A 22,203-nucleotide genomic window follows, 5' to 3' on the forward strand; every position below is an offset into this window, starting at 1 on the left:
ATTGTTGAATGGATGGGAGCACTTCAACATTAGAAAAGTGACATTTGATAAAGAACTTCAATAGCCCATATAACAAAATTTTTATTTTTCATATTTCAACTCAGACAGGTCGGGTTGGAACTAATTTTGCAAGTGCAGATACAGTTGTTATATATGATTTATATTTTAGTCCTCTTTTTTATTTATGATCTGAATCATGATCTCACAGGATAGGCCAAGATAAACCAGTGATTGTATATCAGTTGATAATAAAGTGTTATGTTGAGGAGAGAATATTGCAGCGCTAAGGAACAGAGTTGGATTCGGAGAATCTAGTGATAAATCTTTGTAAAAATGAAAGTTTAAATAATTATCTAAATCACAAAAAACCCTTTGTGTTTGTAGAGATTGCTAAAATACCACCAATTGCATCTCCATAATTGTCAAGTGAAAATTTATTGTGAGGTATTATGTCCTTGTGCAATTGCTAATAATGGTAGACCATGTAGAAATGTTTATGTTGTGAGTAGAGTTCATTATACAAAGATCAATGGTTCAATATTTTTGGTAATACAAAACCACAACGAGGTTTCATTGGTTTACTCTGTTAACCAAACCAGGTTTCATTAGTGTATGAAGTACATATGACATTCTAATAGCTCACTGCGGGTGTTTGTACTACCTATTTCTTCTACTCAAGGAAAAAGGTCTACTATTTGACAATTGAATCAAAGGGAAGCTAGGGAAAATAGAAATTGCATGGTTAGGACCATATGTGATCGAAGACATATTTCCTTTGGGAGCAATCTAGATGAGGACACTCAAAAGGGAAATTTTTTGTGCCTATCACCTATGTAGCCCAACTTAAAAGAAATAATCCATGACCCTTAGTAGGTTTACTAGTAAAACACCCTTGAGGCACTAGTAACCATGGGCTAAGATGAAAACCACTTCATTGTGGTCTAATTCCTCAACTCTTGTATATTAGTTTCATTTTATTTTTAAGAAAAAAAAATTAAGTCATATAATTGGCAATAAATATGTTTGTTGCAAAATATGGTATAGTAACTAATTTCCCTAGCAATAAGTACCATCATTCAACATTCTACAGTAGAAACAAAGTATGGAAAAATAGTAAAAACCTACATAGATCCATGGATCAAAAGATGTAAAGAATTCTAATTTTTCTTAGATTTCTTAATCTCCCCTTCTTCAGAATGGAGAAGGAAGGGCATGGAGATGTTGGAGGGGCTAGTAGTCCTAGCCAACTAGACCTATCAAGTCAAGTAGTCAACTAGACTTTGTAGTTGAAGTCAAGATGTAAGTCAGGATGACTTCCCTGTTGGGTCATTTGACTAAGTTATTTTAGATTGTTAATCCTTTGTAACTATCATAGTCTATTATAAATATGTATGTATCTAGATTATGAAGAGTGTAATGATTGTTGTGGACTAATATATAGGTGCTTTTGCCGAGCTACCACTACTACCCTCTATCTTCTATGTGTGTTGTGTATATATCTTTATACATATTTTTCTTAGTGTATGGATATGTTGGTAACACATTTATATAGTTCCCTAACTTACAACAAGGATACTTGCGTCATTTTCTATCCATTCTCCCTAACCTGGAAATAATAAATGTCAATGTCCAATACCTAGTTTTTGCTACTATGGTGGAGTTTTCACAATTTCTTAACTCAATACATAATGTATATTTTGAATGGGATTTGGATGTGGATTGTAAGCACTGAGTGCACGCTGTCTAATTAAACATGCAACAGAAGGAAGGATTTATTTATTTTTGATTCTGAGTTAAGAATCCTTGTTCCAGGGTGGAGGAGCATTCTCTAAGACTGAGACTTCTATTAGTCTTACATCAAATTTGGTGTGGATCAGAAATCGAGGCCCTGTCTCTTCAAGGATTGATTTTCTTAATGCTCTTCACTTGGAATATACATGAGTTGGAAAATAGGAAGGATCATGAAAGGATTATCAGTCAAATTGAATTAGCTATCATTGAGGATTTGAACCTGTGAGAGAACTGAAAAGAAGAATTAAATAAGCTCTCCTTCACTATGATAATTTGTCTTTGCACTGTTACGGATTATTTTCTTACATTTTAATGTAGCCATTGGCAGGAATCATTTCAGCCTGGAATTCAGATTTGATAAAGCATGCACCTCAGCCTATTAGATTTGAGGGTCCTAGCCTTCGGAAAATCGTTATGCATTTCGAGTTCCCCAAGAAGGATTCATCTTACTGGTTGGGACATATTTCTGTGTATTCTTGAGCAAGAAATATTTTGAGATTGGTTGTTTAAAGGTTCAGAGATTCTTGTGGAATATTTTCAGCCTTCGAATAGAGTAAGAAAAGGTTAAGCTTTTGATGATATCCATTCGGAGACCGAAGTCATTAATACACATCAAAAGTTATAGACCCAGGTTAATTAAGAAAATAGGCATCCAGTAATCCATTGTGAAAGTCATTTCTAGCAACAAAAGAAAGACCATCAGATCTGCACTCTTCTTCGATTTTTTTTAATCTCTAGCATGTACATTATTGATTAGTAAATATATATAAAGTCTTATGGAGGGACTGCTCTAATGGTGCAGGGCATTCATTCTCTAATGAGACTGATATATTAATACTAAATGGTCATCCTTCTGTATGAACATCTGCTAGCGAACTTTGAACTTTGAATTTTGGTTCTCTAGTAACTAGCGGAAAACACAAGTCATTCCCAATCTTTGGAAGGATTTCAAGGTGCTAGAACACAAACATTCGCGATCTTTTGATAGATTTCGAAAGTTTCTATGATTATAAATAAACCTTTGATATGTGACTAATGGAAGTAACAACTTTCAACTGTATAAAACCACAGTTATTGACCGAGGCTTTTCGTTCAATATCCTTTCGTAAGCCACTCCTTATTTCTCATAGTGGTTTTTTCACTCTAAGAAATTGAAAAACGCAACCTGCAACGACTGATTGGCCCAACCAGAAGGAAACACACATGGAAGGCCTCGACTAGGGTATAAATTTTATAGTTGCTAGGACAGAGCCAACGAAGGCAGAGCCCATAACTTAAAACATGGGTTATACATTTTATATTTTCCCCTACCTCCAGAATTGTAAGAAAAAAATCTTATACCAGAGTTGTTGGTTTGATGGTTGCGGCTTACCTGGCAACAAGTCACCAATTCAAAAATGGTCCAAATGGAGGATTCCGATTCACAAAATTGATACCCTGGCATTACTTCCAATGAGTCACCAAGAAATGGAGGATTTTGATTCACAAAATGTATACCTTGGTTCTTGGCGTTGCTTGAAAGGAGTCACCAATTCAGAAATAAAAAATGGATGGTTCACAAACTCATGAATACAAAACTATCAAATTTATATACCCTTGACATCGATGAAAACCATATTTGAAAATAGGGAGCTGTTCACCGAATCACCCTTTCCCTCCATTTGAAAACCAAAAAATTAGGGCGATTGGGACCAAATCTAACCTCCCAAACCAGAACAACCAGAAAATGAGTGATTAAAAACGAATTTAACATGGCAAAGCAGAAAATCAGGCGATTGTATGCGAACATAATCTCCCAAACCAGGCGAATCGGGCCAAATGAGTATTTGCATGGTTTATCCGCCCCTTTTTTTCGGATGAAATGAAAATAATAATTATTTTTTAAATAAAAGTTGAGCTAACTATATGAAATGGGTGTTTTATAAAAATTTCGCCCCTTTAAAATGAAAAACCCCTTAAATTTCACCCTTGGGCTAAAATTCACCCCTAAAATTTACCATGTTGAGGTCGTTTCTTGATGATTTTGTCATAGTCTACTTAGATGACATCTTAATTTTCAGTAAATCTTGTGATGAACATGTCATGCATGTAAGTAAAGTACTTGATGTCTTGAAAAAAGAATAGTTGTATCTTAAGATGTCAAAGTGCGAGTTTGGAAAAACTTATTTATTTTACTTGGGTCATATGGTTGGAGGAGGTGAGTTGAAAATAGATCCCTCCAACATTGATGTCATTGTGAATTGGCCAAGGCCCAAGATAGTTACGGAGGTAAGAAGTTTTTTGGGAGCAACCCAATATTGGAGGAAATTCATTGCTAATTTTTCTCTTATAGGAGCTCCTTTGCATGTGTTGACAAGCGTGAAAAAGGTTTTTCAATGGGGAGGCAAACAATAAAAGGCCTTCAATGCATTGAAGGAAAATATTAGTACAACTCCAGTACTCACACTTCTAGACTTGAGACATCCGTTTGAGATTCAGACTGATGCTAGTGACTACGCTATGGGTGCAGTCCTCATGCAACATGGTAAGCCTATCTGTTTTCATTTGGAAACTTTTAATGGTGCAGTGATTAACTATCCTACATATGACAAGGAATTGTATGCATTGGTGCAAAGTGTGAAAAAATGGAAACACTATTTGATGGGTAAGGAAACAATCATTCACACTGATAATCAACCATTGCAATACCTACAATCACAATCAAAGTTGCAGCAATCAAGGCACTTCCGATGGATGGGTTTTCTTCAACAATTCCACTTGGTAATCAGGTATAAGAAAGGTATCTACAATAAAGTTGTTGATATGCTTTCTAGGCCTATTGTTATTGTAGCTACTTTACTCAATAATAATTCTGTTTTACATGAAATTTATATTGAGCAATATGCATCAGATAATGACTTTCAAGATGTTTATGCAAGCTTGAGTCAAGGTAACCAAGTAGAGGAATTGGATTATCATTTGCATGATAACTTGTTGTACAATCTTGGCAAGATTTATATTTCACAAGGAGAAAGAGTTAACATCATAAGAGAGGCACATACTTCTCTTATTGCTAGTCATTTCGGTGTAAGTAAGACAGTGCACATCTATAGAGGTATTGTTATTGGCCTCGTATGCTTGAAAGTGTGTCTCGTGTTATTAAAGGATGAACATTATGTGCAATCAGTAAGCCTAGCAATAGGAAGTTAGGATTGTACACACCATTTTTGTTCCTACATGACTGTGGGAGAGTGTTTCTATGGATTTCGTAGGAGGTTTTCCATTGTCAAAAGAGGTCATGATTATTTGTATGTAGTTGTCGATAGGTTCAGAAAAATGTGTATTTTGATGCCATGTAAAAAGAAAGTTACAACTGAACAAACTGCCCAATTATTATTTCAGAAAGTTTGGTTTCATTTTGGATTGCCCATATCCATGTTAGTGATCTAGATTCTCACTTTGTTGGGAATTTTTGGTCAAGCTTGTGGGGATTAATGGACACCAAATTGAAAAAAGAGTACAACTTTTCATCCACAAACAGATGGTCAAGCATAAGTGGTGAATAGAACAGTGATACATCTTCTTTGTGGGTATTGCAGTAATCATCCTAAGTTGTGGGATGCACATTTGCACTATATTCAACATGCTTACAACCGAGCCAAGCACTCTTCAACTCAAACTTCGCCATTTGAGGCATGCTTGGGATTATTTCCTAAATCTCCTTTGGATTTTATTTTTGGTAAAGATGTTTCTATTGAAGGTCATAGAGACATAGACAAAGCAAGAAAGTTCATTGAACAAATCCAATTAGTACACCAAAAGGTTCAAGAACAGCTTGAGAAAATCCAAGGCAAGTACAAAGCAAGGCATGACAAGCATTGTCAAGATCACAAGTTCCAAGTTGGTGATGAATTTTGGCTTCAAATTAACAAAGAGAGGCTCCAAGGAGAAGGTAAAAAGCTAAAACCAATTAGATATGGTCCATTCAGAATTTTGGAAAAGATTGGTAACAATGCCTTCAGGTTGGATTTGCCTTCATATATGAAAATTTATGTTGTTGTTAATGTTGAGAATTTAAGGTTGTATGAGCCTCCTTTGATTGAAGATCAAGGAGATAATATTCAAATTCCATTTATTGAATACTTTTCTCCAAAATTCTTTGATGAGCTTCAGCAAGACACTATACTTGACAGAAGAACAAGGACATCAAAAAGGGGAAGTATCGATTATCTTCGAGTGGGGCTCAAGGGTACAAATCCTTTAAAATCCAAATGGATAGAGGTTGGAAAGGTGAGGGAACTGTACCCTCACCTGCTAGACAATTGAAAGTGATCCTTTTGGGGTCCAAAAGGCTTCCAGTGGGGAGGAGTGATCAGTGCTCAAAATTAGGCTCAAAACTCAAAGTGTCAGAATCTTTATAAACTTAGATTCAGATCTAAGAGCTCGTCATCCTGATTCCAATAGTGTGAACAATACTTGAATCCGAGCTCGTATGAAGAAGTTAGAGAAAGTAAAAGTTTAGGTTTGACTTGGACAAATGGCAGGAAAATATGATGTGGCAGGGCTCTTCAGCGAATGAAGAAGCGCCAAGTGGCAGGCCGCCATTGGTCCCTACATTTCACAAATCGCATGTCACAAGTGGTTCAATGTTAAAAATTGGCCCCAGAACAAGCTAGGGTGGGACACAATAATCACAATTGCACATCGCAATCACACACCACAGAAAATAGAGTCCCACATATATAAGACTGCTGGTACTCTGTCGATTGTAAAGTACGAAAGGATCCCGGATGCGATAAGTTTATGAGTTCCGTTAATAGTTCCGTCGGGTCCGACATATCGCAATCGCACATCGCCTTGTTGCATTCACAAACCATAATCCCATCGATTCTCGCTGATTGCGATTTGCGATGGGACAGTTGGTGCCGACAGATTATGGACCGTCGCACGACGAAATTTTCACTCAGTTAGCACTTTTTAGAGCTAATTTGTAGGATCATGCCAGATTTGGAGAAATTTGTGGAGCGAATAGTGGGAAAACTAGGTGAGGTCATAACTTCTTCAGTTTTCCACCAAATTAGATGCAAAAAGAGGCTAGATAGTGATCTTTGGACATTCTGGACTCATTGGAGCAGGTTTCAGAAGCATTTGAGCATTGTAAAAATATCTTTTTACACTTTTGAGCATAATAGAGCGGTCCAAGCCATTGGAAGCTAGACCAGGTAGACGTAGCCCAAGAGGGGTGAACTCCTTTATCATGTTCATGTTGTAATGTGTTTTCGATGATGTTTTGTACATGTTTATGTTGTTGTTCAGTCTCATATTTATGTTAAATTTCTCATAAAATTAACATAAAAACTCATCATTTCACTTACAAAAATTCATGAATCCTTAAGCACAATGAAAGCATTTTGTTTCTAATCTGAGGAGGGTCTTAGCACAACAATCTAATATTCTAAATCAGATAGTCCCTTAGGCCTGAAAAGGCAAAAAATAATACCCAAGAGAACCTCTTAGCCATGTTCGACTAAGGTATTCCTTTTTCGTAGTTAGTGTATCTCATCCCGTAAAAGGGTTAAACTTATACTGAGTAGATGTAATTTCATTTACTTTAACGAGTTCGAAAAGACAAATGCTCGGAAATCTTTTCATATTTTGGGAGTCTGAAAAGAGATGAAAGAGAACTCTAGGGGGTTCCTTTTTCGTAAGTTTACAAAGCCCAAAAAAGTGATAAAAGTGTGCTCCTTGGTCAAAATAATATGTTCAAAACATGACAAAATCCGTCAAACAGTTGTCAACCTGCTCAGAACATCACAAAAAGGATTAAAAATACTTGTTTCATGGTAAAAATGGGTTGTAACTAGGTCAAAACATTAAATGTGAATAAAATAATGGAAGAAACAACCATAAATATCCAAAATGACTATTCATATTTACCATTTCACATTTACCTTCAACAGTGAGAGTTCTAAGTAGTTTTTTCCCTCGATCTTCTGCAGCTGATTGCGCTCAATTTGGTGGATCGTTTCAAGTGTTGTCACTTCTAGGTAGGAGCTAAGACCTTTATCTTTCAATTCATGGTCCCATTTTGTGATTTCATGCAAGTTTTAGGTATTTTTACAGGCCATGGTGTTAAAAAAACTCGCCTTAGGACTAACGCAGGCCTAGATAGTCGAAAAGTGTGTTGCACCAAAGTGAGGGTACACTACAGGGAGGGGTGCAACGCACTGTCTCTCATCTTGGGGGTGCGTTGGGCACAAATCCAAAAAACATTCACCAGTTTCCCTTCAAAATGTTTGAGTTTTATTACATGGAAAGGATACTAATGAGTCTCCACTTGATGTTTCAAGTATTCATTAATGTAAAATATAACTTTGGGGAACATCTGCTAGAGATTACAGAAGAGGACATATATTTTCTGACCGATTTATCTAGGAGAGGTGACCCCATCTCTCCCTTAGGTGGGAGAAGGGGTGGAGAAATGGTGAAATATTATATCACTATTCGTTGCAGACCTCGATCCAAGCCAACTAGATATGCAAAGATCATCATAAAATATGCAACCCATTTGTCTTTAATAATGATCTTGTTCATCATTTCGAGATTGGCAGGTAGCTCAACACTTCATGTAGCTAGAAAATCACACATGCAGTATCGTGTGTAGTGTTTGGAGCCAACAATGTTCAACTAGAGTGAGGAGGTTTTGGTAAATATGAAAGAACAATTGTCTAAAGCAAGAGAGGGAATGTTGAAAAACTTTGGATACAGTTTTATCTTGGTCTCTTTTTCCCTAGAACGGATTCTATTACTACATCCTCATCAGATTGCACTCGAGCCCATTGATCTAAGGGTGCCACAGACGAGGAGGTGGATAGATCATATGTCCCGACATGTAGGTTTGTCGGTGATCAGTTTCTCACCAACCTTCTTTGGATGGCTACGTAGACAGTTCATTATGGTCAATGATTATCTGTACATAGGGATGGATTTTTGCGATGACCCTGAGCTCGTGCTTCCTAAGGGTGAGCGATGGGATGTTATAGGTAAGATATTTCAACCATTTGAATTTTTGAAAGTTTTACAATATTTATTTGTTTTTTTATGTTTCTGAGACTTAAACTATTGATTTGTTCATGCAGATATTGAGTCTGTTCGAACGATAGGCGCTTCGTATCTTTGTCATGCAGGAGAACAACCACAAGCAGTAGTAGAACCAACACAAGCTGTTACAGGAGGACGAGATGCACTACTGGATCTAAATGTAGCCAAGATCCTAACAATGGTGGAGTTCCACATGGAGGGGTTGACACATGGGGTAGATGAGACCGTGATCGAGCATATTCTGATGCGACTTAAGAAACACACTATCAGAGTGCCTAGCCATATTTGTCGACTACTGTGCAAGATAGCTTGTGCAGTGACCTTTTATCATGAGCACTTTTATTAGTCTACTTAGCTATTTACATGTAGTTTTTTATATGGGTTGTGTGGCCATATGTGTCTCAAGCATAAATTTTGTAAAACCAAACTTCATATTCATATATATATCTTCAGTGTTTCCGAGTTCCAATTGAACTTTCAATGATGTGATGTGTATTGAAATTTATTTACATTTGTTGCAAATGTCTATCTAAAACATGATTAGCAAGTGCATATGTCAATGTGTTTAGATTTCTATAAATGTGTTCATATTGTAAATCAAAATCTCTTTCTAGAAGTTTAACCCTTCAAAACATACGCAAGATGGTAGTACTTCTAACCGAATAAACATTAGCAAGTTGTAGTACCACTAGTTGTGAGTCAAGTCTGATGACTAAAATGCGGATACCATGCAAAATAACATCAAATAGTAGCTCAACCATTGCGTTATACTCAGTGATGTTGTTGGTAGAGCGACCAATACAAATCCCTTGTAGACTCACTAACTTGCCATTTGGAGCAAAAATAGCCCATGTTGCAGAGGATAGGTTTTGAGTACTACGACTAGCCTCATCAACATAACCAAAATACCGTTCAAGGGATACCGACCTTTGGAAACCAAATGTAAAAGGAAACAACAAAAACCATAGGAAACTCTAAAGAGACACACTGCAAACACACTCAACACACCTATAGATAGTATTTATACAATGTTGCTCTGCATTAAATCAAGCATAGTGTTTCTTTAGGTACAACCCATTCCTAGGCTGATCCAGTGAAATTCCATAAAAATTGACTAACTCATAGGCCCCTTTTGCAAGGAAACACTTGACAATATATGGACCTGACCACATAGGTTGGAACTTTCCTGATCCTAACTTATCATATTCTTGGTCATATAAAAGAACAAGGTCTCCTTCTGAGAAGACACAAGGCTTGACACTTTTGTCGTATTATGCCTTGATACGTCTTTTATGAGCTTCATTAGCTATAACAACATCACGTCGTGTCTCATCTAATCAAGTCAGATGTAAAAGAAATTTATCTTCTACAGAAGTGGCAAGAAGAAGTTCAACAACTAGTTTTAGTGACAGAATCTCACATTCGATTGGAAGGATTGCTTCCAGACCATAAACCAATTGAAAGAGTGTAAATCTGGTAGCAGTCCTCACTAAGGTTCGATATGCCCACAAGGAAGCATAAAGGAGCAAATGTCAGTCCAATTTACGGACCCCTACCATACGTTGAAGCATAGTTTTGAGAACTTTAATAATAGCCTCAACTTGTCCATTAGCCTAAGGATAGTAGGGAGTGGAAATTTCATTGGAAAGTACCAGCGTAGCAGTTAGTTTGGTTATCATATGATTCCGAAAATTCTTTTCATGATATGTAACTATGGCTTGCGGAACACCAAACCATGTGATAACATGATAGAAAAATAAATATGCAGTTATTTCGCCAATGTTGTTAAATGTAGGCATTGCCTTGAGCCATTTAGTAAAATAATCTACTGCAACAATGATATAACCATGCCCCCCGGCCGAGTGAGTGTTAAATGTCATGAAGTTGATACCCCAGTTCGCAAAAGGTCCGAAGACGATAATGAGATGAATTGGAATAGGCAGAGCACGGGTCTTACGCCCATAAATTTGGCATGAATGCCACTTCTAGACTCTGAGAATGAAGTCTTGAAAAATGGTAGGCCAAAAGTAACTAGAGTGTAAGATCTTCTACGTAGTAACATAACTAGATAAATGACCACCACATGCCATTGAGTGGCATTCATTAAGGACTTTGTCGGTCTCCTCATGTGTGAGGCACCTTCGTAAAATCGTATCAATACCATGTTGATAAAGAGTATCGCCAATAATGATGTAAATCTTGGCTTGGTATCGAATATGTCATTGCTTGGAGCAAGAGGTATAAGACCAAAAAGTCTGGGTCTGGAGATAAATCAGAATGTTTCCATACCATGGGTCAGATGACGAAATCAGAAACAATGACTCGTTAGGGATAGAATCGTCAGATGTCAATTCAAAATCAGGGGAAGGAAGGTAGAACATAATCTCAACAAAAAGAAAGGATTTCTTTGGCTTGGATTTGAAGAATTTCAGGTCAAAATCTTGCAGGATGACGATCCATTTTGAGTATTTCTCCCCCAGCAGTTGATGTGACAAAATGTATGTCATAGAGTTGCAATTTAAAACAATCATAGTTTTCCGGAGCAAGATGTAATGGTGGATCCTTTGGACTGCTTGAACGACCTCCAAAGCCAACTTTTTTATGTGGATATACCTGATCTCAGTATAATTGAGATTCCAACTCAGATAATATATGGGGTGTTTTGTACCTACCTCATATTCTTGGACCAATACCATTGCTATAGTAGGAATGGAAGCAACAAAATACAATAAATAGTCGCACTAGTAATCAAGGGGGATATAATAGAGATGCCTGAACCAATACATATTTAAGGGCATCAAACGATTTCTGAGTTTTGAAGGGAACCCCTTACTTAAGCAGGCGAGTGAATCCTTTGGTCAACTTAGCGTAATCAGGGACGAATCGTCGCAGGAAGTTAGCTTTCCCTTGAAGTCATTAAAGTTGAACAGGTGAAGAAGGTATAGGAAAGTCAATGATTGTTTGCACTTTCAGAGGATCGATACGAATTTTGTGTTTTGAAATAACAAAACCAAGAAGTCGACTAGAACTAACGTAGAAGACACATTTGTGTGGATTTAGTCGAATATTATAGTGTCTACACCGTAAGAAAATGGCCCTAAGATGCATCGGGTGATCAACCTGATACTTAGAATGAGCAGGGAGATCATCCAAATAAGGTTTCATGATGTGTTTAATATCATGAAAAGCGTAATCCATTTCCCATTGAAACGTGGCCCCAACATTCTTCAGACCAAATGGGAGTTTTCGGTAGGAAAATGTACCCCAAGGACAAATAAATGCAGTCTTAGGTTGATCCGCTAGGAGAATGTTGATTTGATTATATCCATAGAAACCATCCATGAACGAATATATTTCACAACCAGTGCAGTCATCAACAATCTGGTCGATGAACGGGGTCGAGTAATTTTCCTTTGGACAAGCGTGATTCACATCCCAATAATCGACACATACATGGATTGTCCCCTGTTTCTTCATGACAGGGACAATATTTGACACCCAATCAGTGAGAGGAATGGGGTAGATGAAACCAACACGAAGGAGTTTTTCAACTTCACTCTTTATCGTGACAACCTTCTTTGGATGGACCCGATGGAGGCACTGTCAGATTGGTTTAGCATAAGGATACGTTTTAATCTCATGCACTACTATATTTGGGTCGATATCTGGAATTTCCTCATTGGTCCAGGCAAAGACATCCCGAAACTCCTGAAATATGGCTTTATAGGTCTCAATCTCTAATCAAGGTGGCTCCAAAAATGCTATGAATTCAGAAGTGGGTTAGAAAAGGCTCAAAATCAAAGTTCTCAAATTTAACCCAAACTAGGACCAGATCGTAGTGCTCATCATCCTGATTCCAATGGCATGAACGAAACTCAAATATAAATTGGTATGCTCAAGATATTCATGGTCAAACTAGGCCAACTCGCAGCCATTAACGAGACACCAATTTGGAACTTATCGACGGACAGATTCCGACAACCAGAAAGGGCGAATTTGTTGCCTCATTAATTTTTTTGTTGACAATTCAAATCCGCCGATAAGTTTTTGTCCATTTTATATATATATATCTATATATATATTAAAAAGGGGGCAGTGAGAAGCCACCCTCGCCAACAGTCATTGATTAAAACAAGGGTCGGGGCCCGCAGTTCTGACCCTGGACCCCACCCACTATAACGGTAGCCCATTATAACGGAGTTGACAGGGCTCGAACCTGTGCCGGCCACGTGGTCGGCCCGCCCGTTGTTGCGGCTCCACAAGTGACAACCAACCGCTGAAGCACCAATAATAAACAACACCGAATTAAATAAAACAAACCCCAATCAAATACACTTTTGACAAGGTAATTTGGAGAGGCCCAGGGGTTTGACTTAGGGACCTCCACCCATCCAATTTGGCTTCCAGCCAATATGCCAGGTGGTCATACCTGGTAAAGCCTGCCACCTAATTTGTATTTAAACCATTCTCATTTGCCCCGCGGGAGGAGCACAAAAGCGTGTGCGGAACCATGAGCCAAGGAGGAACCGCGCCCAGTTTGGGCACGCATTTTGTGATAGAGAATATTCCAAGGGAATATTCCTTATAATATTTGATAGAATATTCCAAGCAAAATCAGTGAGGAGTCTAAAAGATTCCCCAGGGGTCAATTTTTTCACTGTGACAAAATCATGTCAACTTTATACTCAAACAAACCAAAATTTTGTAAGGAACGTGATGGTGTGGTCCATTTCCTCATCTGAGCAACAAAATTTCAAACAGTCAACAATAATGAATATTTTAGGAATCTTCAAAATTCCGAGGGTCCATATTTTGACGGTGTCAGAAAAGCGGCCAAGTTTATAGTCATTTGACACGATTTTGTGCCATGAATTGAACGGTGATATTTGTTTCTACAAATGAGCTTTGCATTTTCAGACCATTTCGGAAGTGGAGGTATATGATGCAGTGATGCCTGTTTTTATTTTTATTTGCTACATGTATATTTTGTTATTGAGATCCTTGTTACCATTATGTTGAAGGATAATTGTATCCCACGTTATGTGAGAATTTAATATCTTGTCATGCTAAAGGAGGGCCCATATGAGTGAGATATCCTATAGGAAAATGTCTCAGGGAGAGACATGTCACTCTTGTTGAGGGAATTTATCCTTGTATGATAAAGAATATCCCATTTACATCATTATCATTTGCAACATTTAATGAAGGGGCCTCCCCACTCTTGACAGCAGGCCCAAAGACGTAACCCACACTAGGTGAACTCCATTATCAATGTGCTTGTGTTCTTTGATTTGATGGTTGTCATTATGTTTCCTCTTCTTTAAAACATGCACATGTAGTTTCTCATAGTCTTTCACATTCAATTCCACTAATATCACATAAGTAAAAGATCTTGGTTAATTCCGGTAGTTGAAGAGATCTAGATCAAATTTGGTATCATAGTGGTCTTCTTGCTGATCTAAATTGTGAGTGTGAATAATAACCAGAGATTGAATGTGCATCTAAGAAAAAAATGGAGTATGACAGAGATCTCTACGAGGTCTTCTACAATATGGATAACATGGTAGATTTAATGTGTGCAGGTTATGAGGAGAATATGACAAGAGAGGAATGGGAGAAAGAAAGAGTAGAGGACGATGCTCCATCTACCCCCTTGAGTGAAAATTCCTCTTCTTCATCATATTCTCATCATTCAAATGAGGATATCAATCAGAGCCTTCAAGTAGAGAATGTTGAATTGAGGAGACTTCTACAAGAAGCGAAAGAGGAGAAGCAGAGATTGTAGCTTCAGTTACGAGCCACTGAAGAGACCTTGGAAAATTTGAAGCACAATGAAGGCCTAGCGAAGCCATTATCACCTGATTCAGAATCGAAAGATAACATAAAAATTGTTGATCGTTCTTCAGTTTCATTATCATATGGCATTATTTATGTTGGAATCCTTGAGGTACCCTTTTCAGAACCGGCCTGAGATTCCTTACCAATATGGGATACATGGAAGGGGAGGGCTCGAAGGTAACAAAAGATTCCAAGACATTGTTGAAACTGTCGAGGAAAGAAGATGATTAAAACACATCACAATCCTCCCATGATAGTGCACATTGTAGAGGAAGATCTAAGGAAAAATCTCATCGGCAGGATTGCACCAGAGACAGTCAAGAGAGGTATAAAAAGTATTAGTATTCAAGAGTTCATTTTGATTACAAGCATATTGTTAATGATGAGAAAAAACCATGGCATAGAAAACCATGTAGTTTTTGTGGTTTGTATAACCATGTGGTTGTTGAGTGCTAGAAGAGAATGGTAGCAAGAAAAAGGATGAGGAGTGAAAGGTCACCTCCACATAAGGGAAAGAAAAAGGTTAAGCATGTATGGAGGAAGAAGATTTTTTGCAAGCATTGCAATAAAGGCAGACATCAAAGAGCCACATGTTGGAGGCTCCATCTAGAGAAGCGTCTCAAGGACATAAAACCCATGCAGGAACAAGTTGGTAAAGATGTTAAAACAAGGAATCAACTCCAAGTTGATGACCCATTCAGTTTGATGAGTGATATATGGTTTTACTAGATATAGTAGCTTGTCATGGCCGCATTTTGTAAGTCATGTGTTGCAATATAATTGTAAATGTGATGATGTGTTTTCCATTGCTTATTAAACCAAAAATGATGTTTTGGCCTTTTGGAACTTATCGATGGACATATTTTGGCTGCCCAAAAGGGAGAATTTGTCACCTCGTTAATTTTTCCGATGACCCTTAAAATATGCCAACGGTTTTTTGTCCATTTTGTTTTATAAAAAAATATATATTAAAAAAGGGGGCAGCAGGCTACCCACCCCGCCAATGGTCATTGATTAAAACAAGGGTAGGGGCTCATGGCTCTAACTTGGGACCCTACCCACCATAATGACAACCCATTATAACGGAGTTAGCGGAGCTCAAACCCTCATTGGCCACGTGATCAACCCACCCGTTGTGGCGGCTCCACAACTCACAACCAACCGTCGAAGCACCAATAATAAACAACATCGAATTAAATTAAATAAACCCCAACCAAATACACTACTGGCAAGGTAATTGAGGGAGGCTGTCAGGTTTAACCCTGGGACCTCCACCCATCCAATTTTGCTTCCAATCAATATGGCAGGTGACCAGACGTGGTAAAATTTGTCACCTAAGTTGTATTTAAACCATGTTCATTTTCCCAGCCAAAAGAGAACAAGAGCACATGAGGAACCAGGAGCCAACGAGGAACTACGCCCAGGTCAGTCATGTATTTAGAGACAGAGAATACTCTAGGGGAATATTCCACAAAATATTCCATGCAGACTTAGTGAGGAACCTAAAAGATTCTCTGGAGGGAAATTTTGCACGGTGACATAATCATGTCAACTTTATATTCAAACGAACCAAAATTTCGTAGGGAACATAATGGTGTAGCTTGTTTCCTCATTTGAGCAACATAATTTCAGGCAGTCAGCAGTAAGGAATATTTGGGGAATCTTCGAGATTCTCTAGGGTCTAGATTTTCAAGGTGTCAAAAAGGGGCCAAGTTTATAGTCGTTTGATAAGATTTTGCGCCATGAATTCAATGGTGATGTGAGTTTCTGTAGCTGAGCTTTGCATTTTTAGACCATTCCGGGAAGTGGAGGTATATGATGCAGTGATTCCATGTTTTTCTTTTGATTTGCTAAGATGTTGATTTTGTTGTTGAGATCCTTTTTTACCATTATGTTGAAGGATACTTATATGCCATGTCATGTGAGAACTTAATATCTTGTCATGCTACAGGAGGGCCCATATGAGTGATATTTCCTCTAGGAAAATGTCTCGAGTAGAGACATGCCACTCTTTTTTAAGGAATTTATCCTTGTATGACAAAGAATATCCCATACACATCATTATCATTCGCAACATTTAATGAAGCGGCCTCCCCACCCTTGACACTAGTCTCGGAGACTAACCCACACTGGGTGAACTTCGTTATCAATGTGTTTATGTTCTTTGATTTGAAGGATGTCATTATGTTTCCTCTTCCTTAAAGAATGCACATGTGGTTTTTCATACTCTTTCACATGCAATTCTGCTAACACCACAAAAGTAAAAGATCTTGGTTAATTTCGGTAGCTAAAGAGATCTGAATCAATCTCAGATGGAGAGAAAGATGCATCAATGTGTAGATTTTCAACAATAACCAGTTTAACAGAGATATAAAGAGGTATCGTCTCTTCTATATTTGAGATATTATTCTCAGAATCGACTTCATGGATAGAAACGAAACTCGTAAAAGACTCGACGACATTGGGTAGATACAAATCACTGAGAATATCCTCAATGGAATCTGGTAAGGAGGAATGATGGTGATGATCGTCCCACGATGCATTGTCTCGCATCATGATTTCCATGATGCTCTCATCGGTAGAGAATACTGTCAGGCTAGGCAGTAACTCCACAAAGCAAAAAATGATTCGTCTATTTTATTCCATCAGGTAGGTCTATTATATACATGAGGGAGAGACTGTTCAGTTCACCTCCCGATGACTGTTCATATTTCTCATTTATTTATTTACATATATTTACCCAATCACAAGGATTAGTTGTCAACATTCCCCCCCTTAATCTGAAGGGATGTTGGTGAGTCCAAGCATCATTCTGAATCATTCAAGCTTCTTTCTTCCAAGCGCTTTGGTGAAGATGTCTGCAATTTGCTCATTTGTGGAACAATGACGGAGATGGATTGTTTTGGCCTCAACATGATGTCGAATCAGATGATATTTAGTATTGATGTGCTTCGTTCGATCATGGAACTTTGGGTTCTTGGCCAACTTTATTGCAGAGGTATTGTCAATCATGAGTGGAGTTGATTGTACTTGTTTTACCTGCAAATCTTCAAGAATTTTCCTGAGCCACACAATTTCTTTTGTTGCTTCAGCTGCTGCCACATATTCTGCTTCTGTTGTGGAATCTGCTGGAACTGATTGTTTGCGTGATCTCCAGGAGACAGCGCCTGATCCAAGACTCATAGCATATCCTGAAGTAGATACCCTAGTTTCTTTGTCTCCATCGAAGTCTGAATCAGAGTATCCAATCAAGCTGAAGTCGTCCACCTGTGTATACTTGATTCCAAAGTCTTGAGTTCCCTTCAAGTACTTTAGAACTCTTTTTGCAGCAGACCAATGTCCCTCACAAGGCTTTTGCATAAACCTGGAGAGGATTCCAACAACAAATGAAATGTCTGGTCTAGTAGTAGTTAGGTAGTTGAGACTTCCTACAAGCTGTCTATACTTTGTTGCATCCTCAAATTCTTTTCCTTCAATAGATGTGAGCTTTGAGTTTTGTTCCATTGGAGTAGTAAGAGGATTGCACTCTGTCATGCCAAACCTGTTCAACAGATCTCCAATGTATTTCTTTTGAGAAAGAAATATGGACTTTGGATGTTGGGTTACTTCAATGCCAAGATAGTAATGAACATAGCCCAAATCAGTCATTTCAAAACTTTTCCCCAGTTCCTTCTTTATGGATGCAATGTAGCTTTCATTGTTCCCTTTCATCAAAAGATCATATACATATACCACAAGATATACAACTGTTTTTCCAACTTTCTTGACAAATAAAGTTGCATCATCAAGATCAAAATGTTTGAAATTGAGTTTCAGAAGATGCTCAGTCAGTTTTTCATACCAGGCTCGCGGTGCTTGTTTGAGGCCATACAAGGGCTTCACAAGTTTGCATACTTTATGTTCATGTCCTTTCACAGCAAATCCTTCAGGCTGGTACATAAAAACATTCTCTTTTAAATCTCCATTCAAGAAAGCAATTTTTACATCCATTTGATGGACTTTCCAACCGTTCTGAGCTGCTAGTGCAAAGAGTGTCCGGATGGTAGCCCATTTTGCTGTGGGGGAAAAGTCTCCTCATAATCGACCCCTTCCTTCTGTGCAAAACCTTTTGCCACAAGCCTAGCTTTGTGCTTGTCAAGTGAGCCATCAACTTTATACTTGCTCTTATAGACCCACTTGCAGCCCATTGGTTTGGTTCCTAATGGAGGATCAACCAGCTTCCAGGTGTCGTTCTTTATGAGGGAATCATACTCCTTTTGCATCACTTCTTTCCATTCATCATGAGAAGCAGCTTCTTTGAAGGAAGTTGGTTCAAAATCTGTAGACAAGTTCAATTCACAATCATAAGAAACATCCATATCAACAGGTGAATTAGAGTCATCTACATCACCTCCATTTTGCCAGTTTGAATTTCTGGTTCCTGTCTTTCCACCTTCATCAGGATGAACACTTTCAAGTGTCTTTGTCAGCCACTTTGGGGGACCTTTCTGAGATGGTCAAGGCTGCTCCGTTGATTGATTTGGGACTGAATCAAGATAGAGTCTCCCAATTCTATCAATCACATCACTTAAAGCATCATCCGTTGTTGGAGTTTCATGCGGGGGAGAGTGTTCTTCAGAAGAAGATTCCACATGTTGATCTAGTATAGGAATCCCCCCTTCAAGATGTGGAATCTGATTATCAAATTTTTGAAATGATTTTGCTTTTGCGAATCTATCCAAGCGATCAAGTTGCCGCTCAACAACATTGTCAGTTTTGGATGATTCAAGGAAAATTACATCTCTAGATACAACAAATTTCTTATTTACTTCATCATAGAGGCAGTATGCTTTGGAGGTGTTTGAATACCCCAGGAAGATACACTTATGACTTCTAGCACCAAGTTTGTTTCTATGTACCTTTGGTATTAAGGCATAACAGGTGGAACCAAAGACCCTGAGATGCTTTACCGAAGGAACATGTCCATACCACATTTCATATGGAGTCTTGTTATTATAGCATTAGATGGACATCTATTCTTTATATATGCAGCACATAGAGCAGCATCAGCCCAAAACATTATCTTTACATTCTTGAAAAAGAGCATGGATCGTATCATATTTAAGATTGCCCTATTCATTCTTTCAGCTACACCATTTTGTTGGGGATTATAAGGCACACTTGTTTGATGTTTGATCCCATGTTGGCGAAGATAGTTTTCAAATTCATTTGATGTGTATTCTTTTCCATTATCAGTGCAAATAGACCCAATATGAGATTGTGCATCATTTTCAATCCATTTATGAAAATTCTTGAATGTTTGAAAAGCATCAGATTTGCTCTTCAATAAATAAACCCAACACATTCTGGTGTAGTCATCAATAAATGTCATGATATATTTATTTCCATTTGCAGAAGGAACAGGCATTGGACCACATAAATCTGAATGAATGAGTTCAAGCTTCCTATGTGCTCTTAATCATGAAAAGACTGTTTTCTATGCTTTCCTAGAATGCAAGCATCATATTGCTTAAGTTTCCTAGGAATTGTAGGCAAACCAGCAACACCATTTTTCTTCAACAAGCGGAGACTGTCATAGTTGAAATGTCCAAATCTAGCATGCCATAATAAACTTGATGGAAGTGTACCTTCTTCATGATGAGAATTGTATGAGAAATGTTGTGCATGAGCAGAGGTTCCTTGCAGCGTGATAAACCTTTCTTCTTCTATTCCCCTCATGACAAGTGAGTGGTCAGATGCTTTTCTTACCTCAAGCTTGCCATCAAACATATGAATGGAGTGACCTTGCTGGCGGATGTGGACCAGGGACAACAAGTTTCTCTTCATTTGTGGGAGATATAGAACATGATGCAGAAGAAAGTCTGGAAGACCAGGTAGTTTAAGCCTGATTGTGCCAAGCCCTGATGGCTTGATTTTTGATTGATCTGCAAAGTATACTGCTCCATCAACATTATCAGTGAAATCTTCAAAAAAATCTTTTCTATGAGTCATGTGGCAGGTTGCTCCTGAATCAAGCAACCAATCATTTTTCCAAGAATCAAGTGAAGCATTAAATAGATCTTCATTTACTCCAATGTTACATTGTGCCACAACATAGTGAGCGGATTCAGGTGCTTTACCTTTGTCTGTATCATCAGCTTTACCTTTCTATTGGTTTCTTTTTTGCTCAATTTTGTCCCATGGTAGCTTGCATGTAGAGGCATCATGTGATCCATTTCTTTTGCAGCGAATACAGTGCAAATCTGCCTTTTCTCCTTGAGAATGTCTGCCCCCCCTTTCTCTGAAATATCTTTCTCTTCCTCTTCATCCACCTCTTCCTCTTGTAGAATCTTAAGCAGGATGCTTTTCTTTATGAGCAAGGCACACAGTCTCTTCAGAAGATTCAGGGGCTGTCTTCTTTCCAAAATCTTTCTCTCTTTCAACAAACTTTTTCACAAGAGAGTCAAAGGTTATATATTTGAGATTTCCATTTGCTTGCAATGACTCAAGATAATTGGAGTAAGTAGGATAAAGTGCCTTGAGAAAAGCAATAAGAGGAATATCCAGCTCAACCTTAGTGGATTTGATATCATGCATTATAGACTTTACTTCAGATGCAAGAGCAAGAGGATCATTATTTTGCAGTTCAAGAGTGAAGAGTTTAATCATGAGTTGAACAACTTCAAGTGCAGAATGTGAGTCATAGAGTTCTTTCAACTTTTGTAAGGCTTCAAAGGTAGTTGAATATGACGAAATATGGCGACTCACCTCTTCATTTACAGATGCAACAATTAATGCATAAGCTTTGTTGTTCTTGTTTTCCCAAATGACGAGCTCTTTGTCTGAGGTAGGTTGTACTGGGTCTTTGTCTCCTTCTCCGACACACACTCCTTTCCACAACTCATTGAATATGAGGGTGTGTTTTATCATCTGGGACCATTCAGGATAGGTCTCCTTGCCAGTGAGAACTATTCCCACCATGGATATGATTGAATGCATTCTGTAAAAAAATTCTTTCTGCTGATAGAAAAATATTTCTGCCAATATACAGTAAAATTGTACTCAAAAGGGCATTCTCAAAAGATTTCAAATCCACCATGTGAAGAAATCAAGGAAGAAGGAAACAACTCGCAAAGCAAGCAAGGAGAAAGCCCGCCCCAACAAATCAACAGATATGAAGATTTGAATACCGTAGAAAATAAATCTCCATTTAACAGCAAAGCAGATAACCTAAACCAAACTTCTCCGACTATAGATCGCGAAGCTAAGACACCAATGTCCCAAGAACCAGAAGAGATGAAGGAGATGCAAGACAAAGGAAGTTGGAAGACCGTAGAGAAAAGAAAGAAAGCTACAACACCAATCTCGCCAAGAAAGACGAGGAGCCAGACAAGTAAAAATTAAGAAAATTGTAGGTCCGATAGACCAATTTGGTCTCAGTGGACGTTAACCACCATCATCATCATAAACCCATCATTACATAAATCCACCTCATATAAATCCCATAAATGTCAG

The sequence above is a fragment of the Pinus tabuliformis genome, chromosome J (assembly GCF_031772625.1).
Source record: "Pinus tabuliformis cultivar Carrire ecotype Pingquan chromosome J, CPIR1, whole genome shotgun sequence".
In the NCBI taxonomy this organism is placed as follows: Eukaryota; Viridiplantae; Streptophyta; class Pinopsida; order Pinales; family Pinaceae; genus Pinus; species Pinus tabuliformis.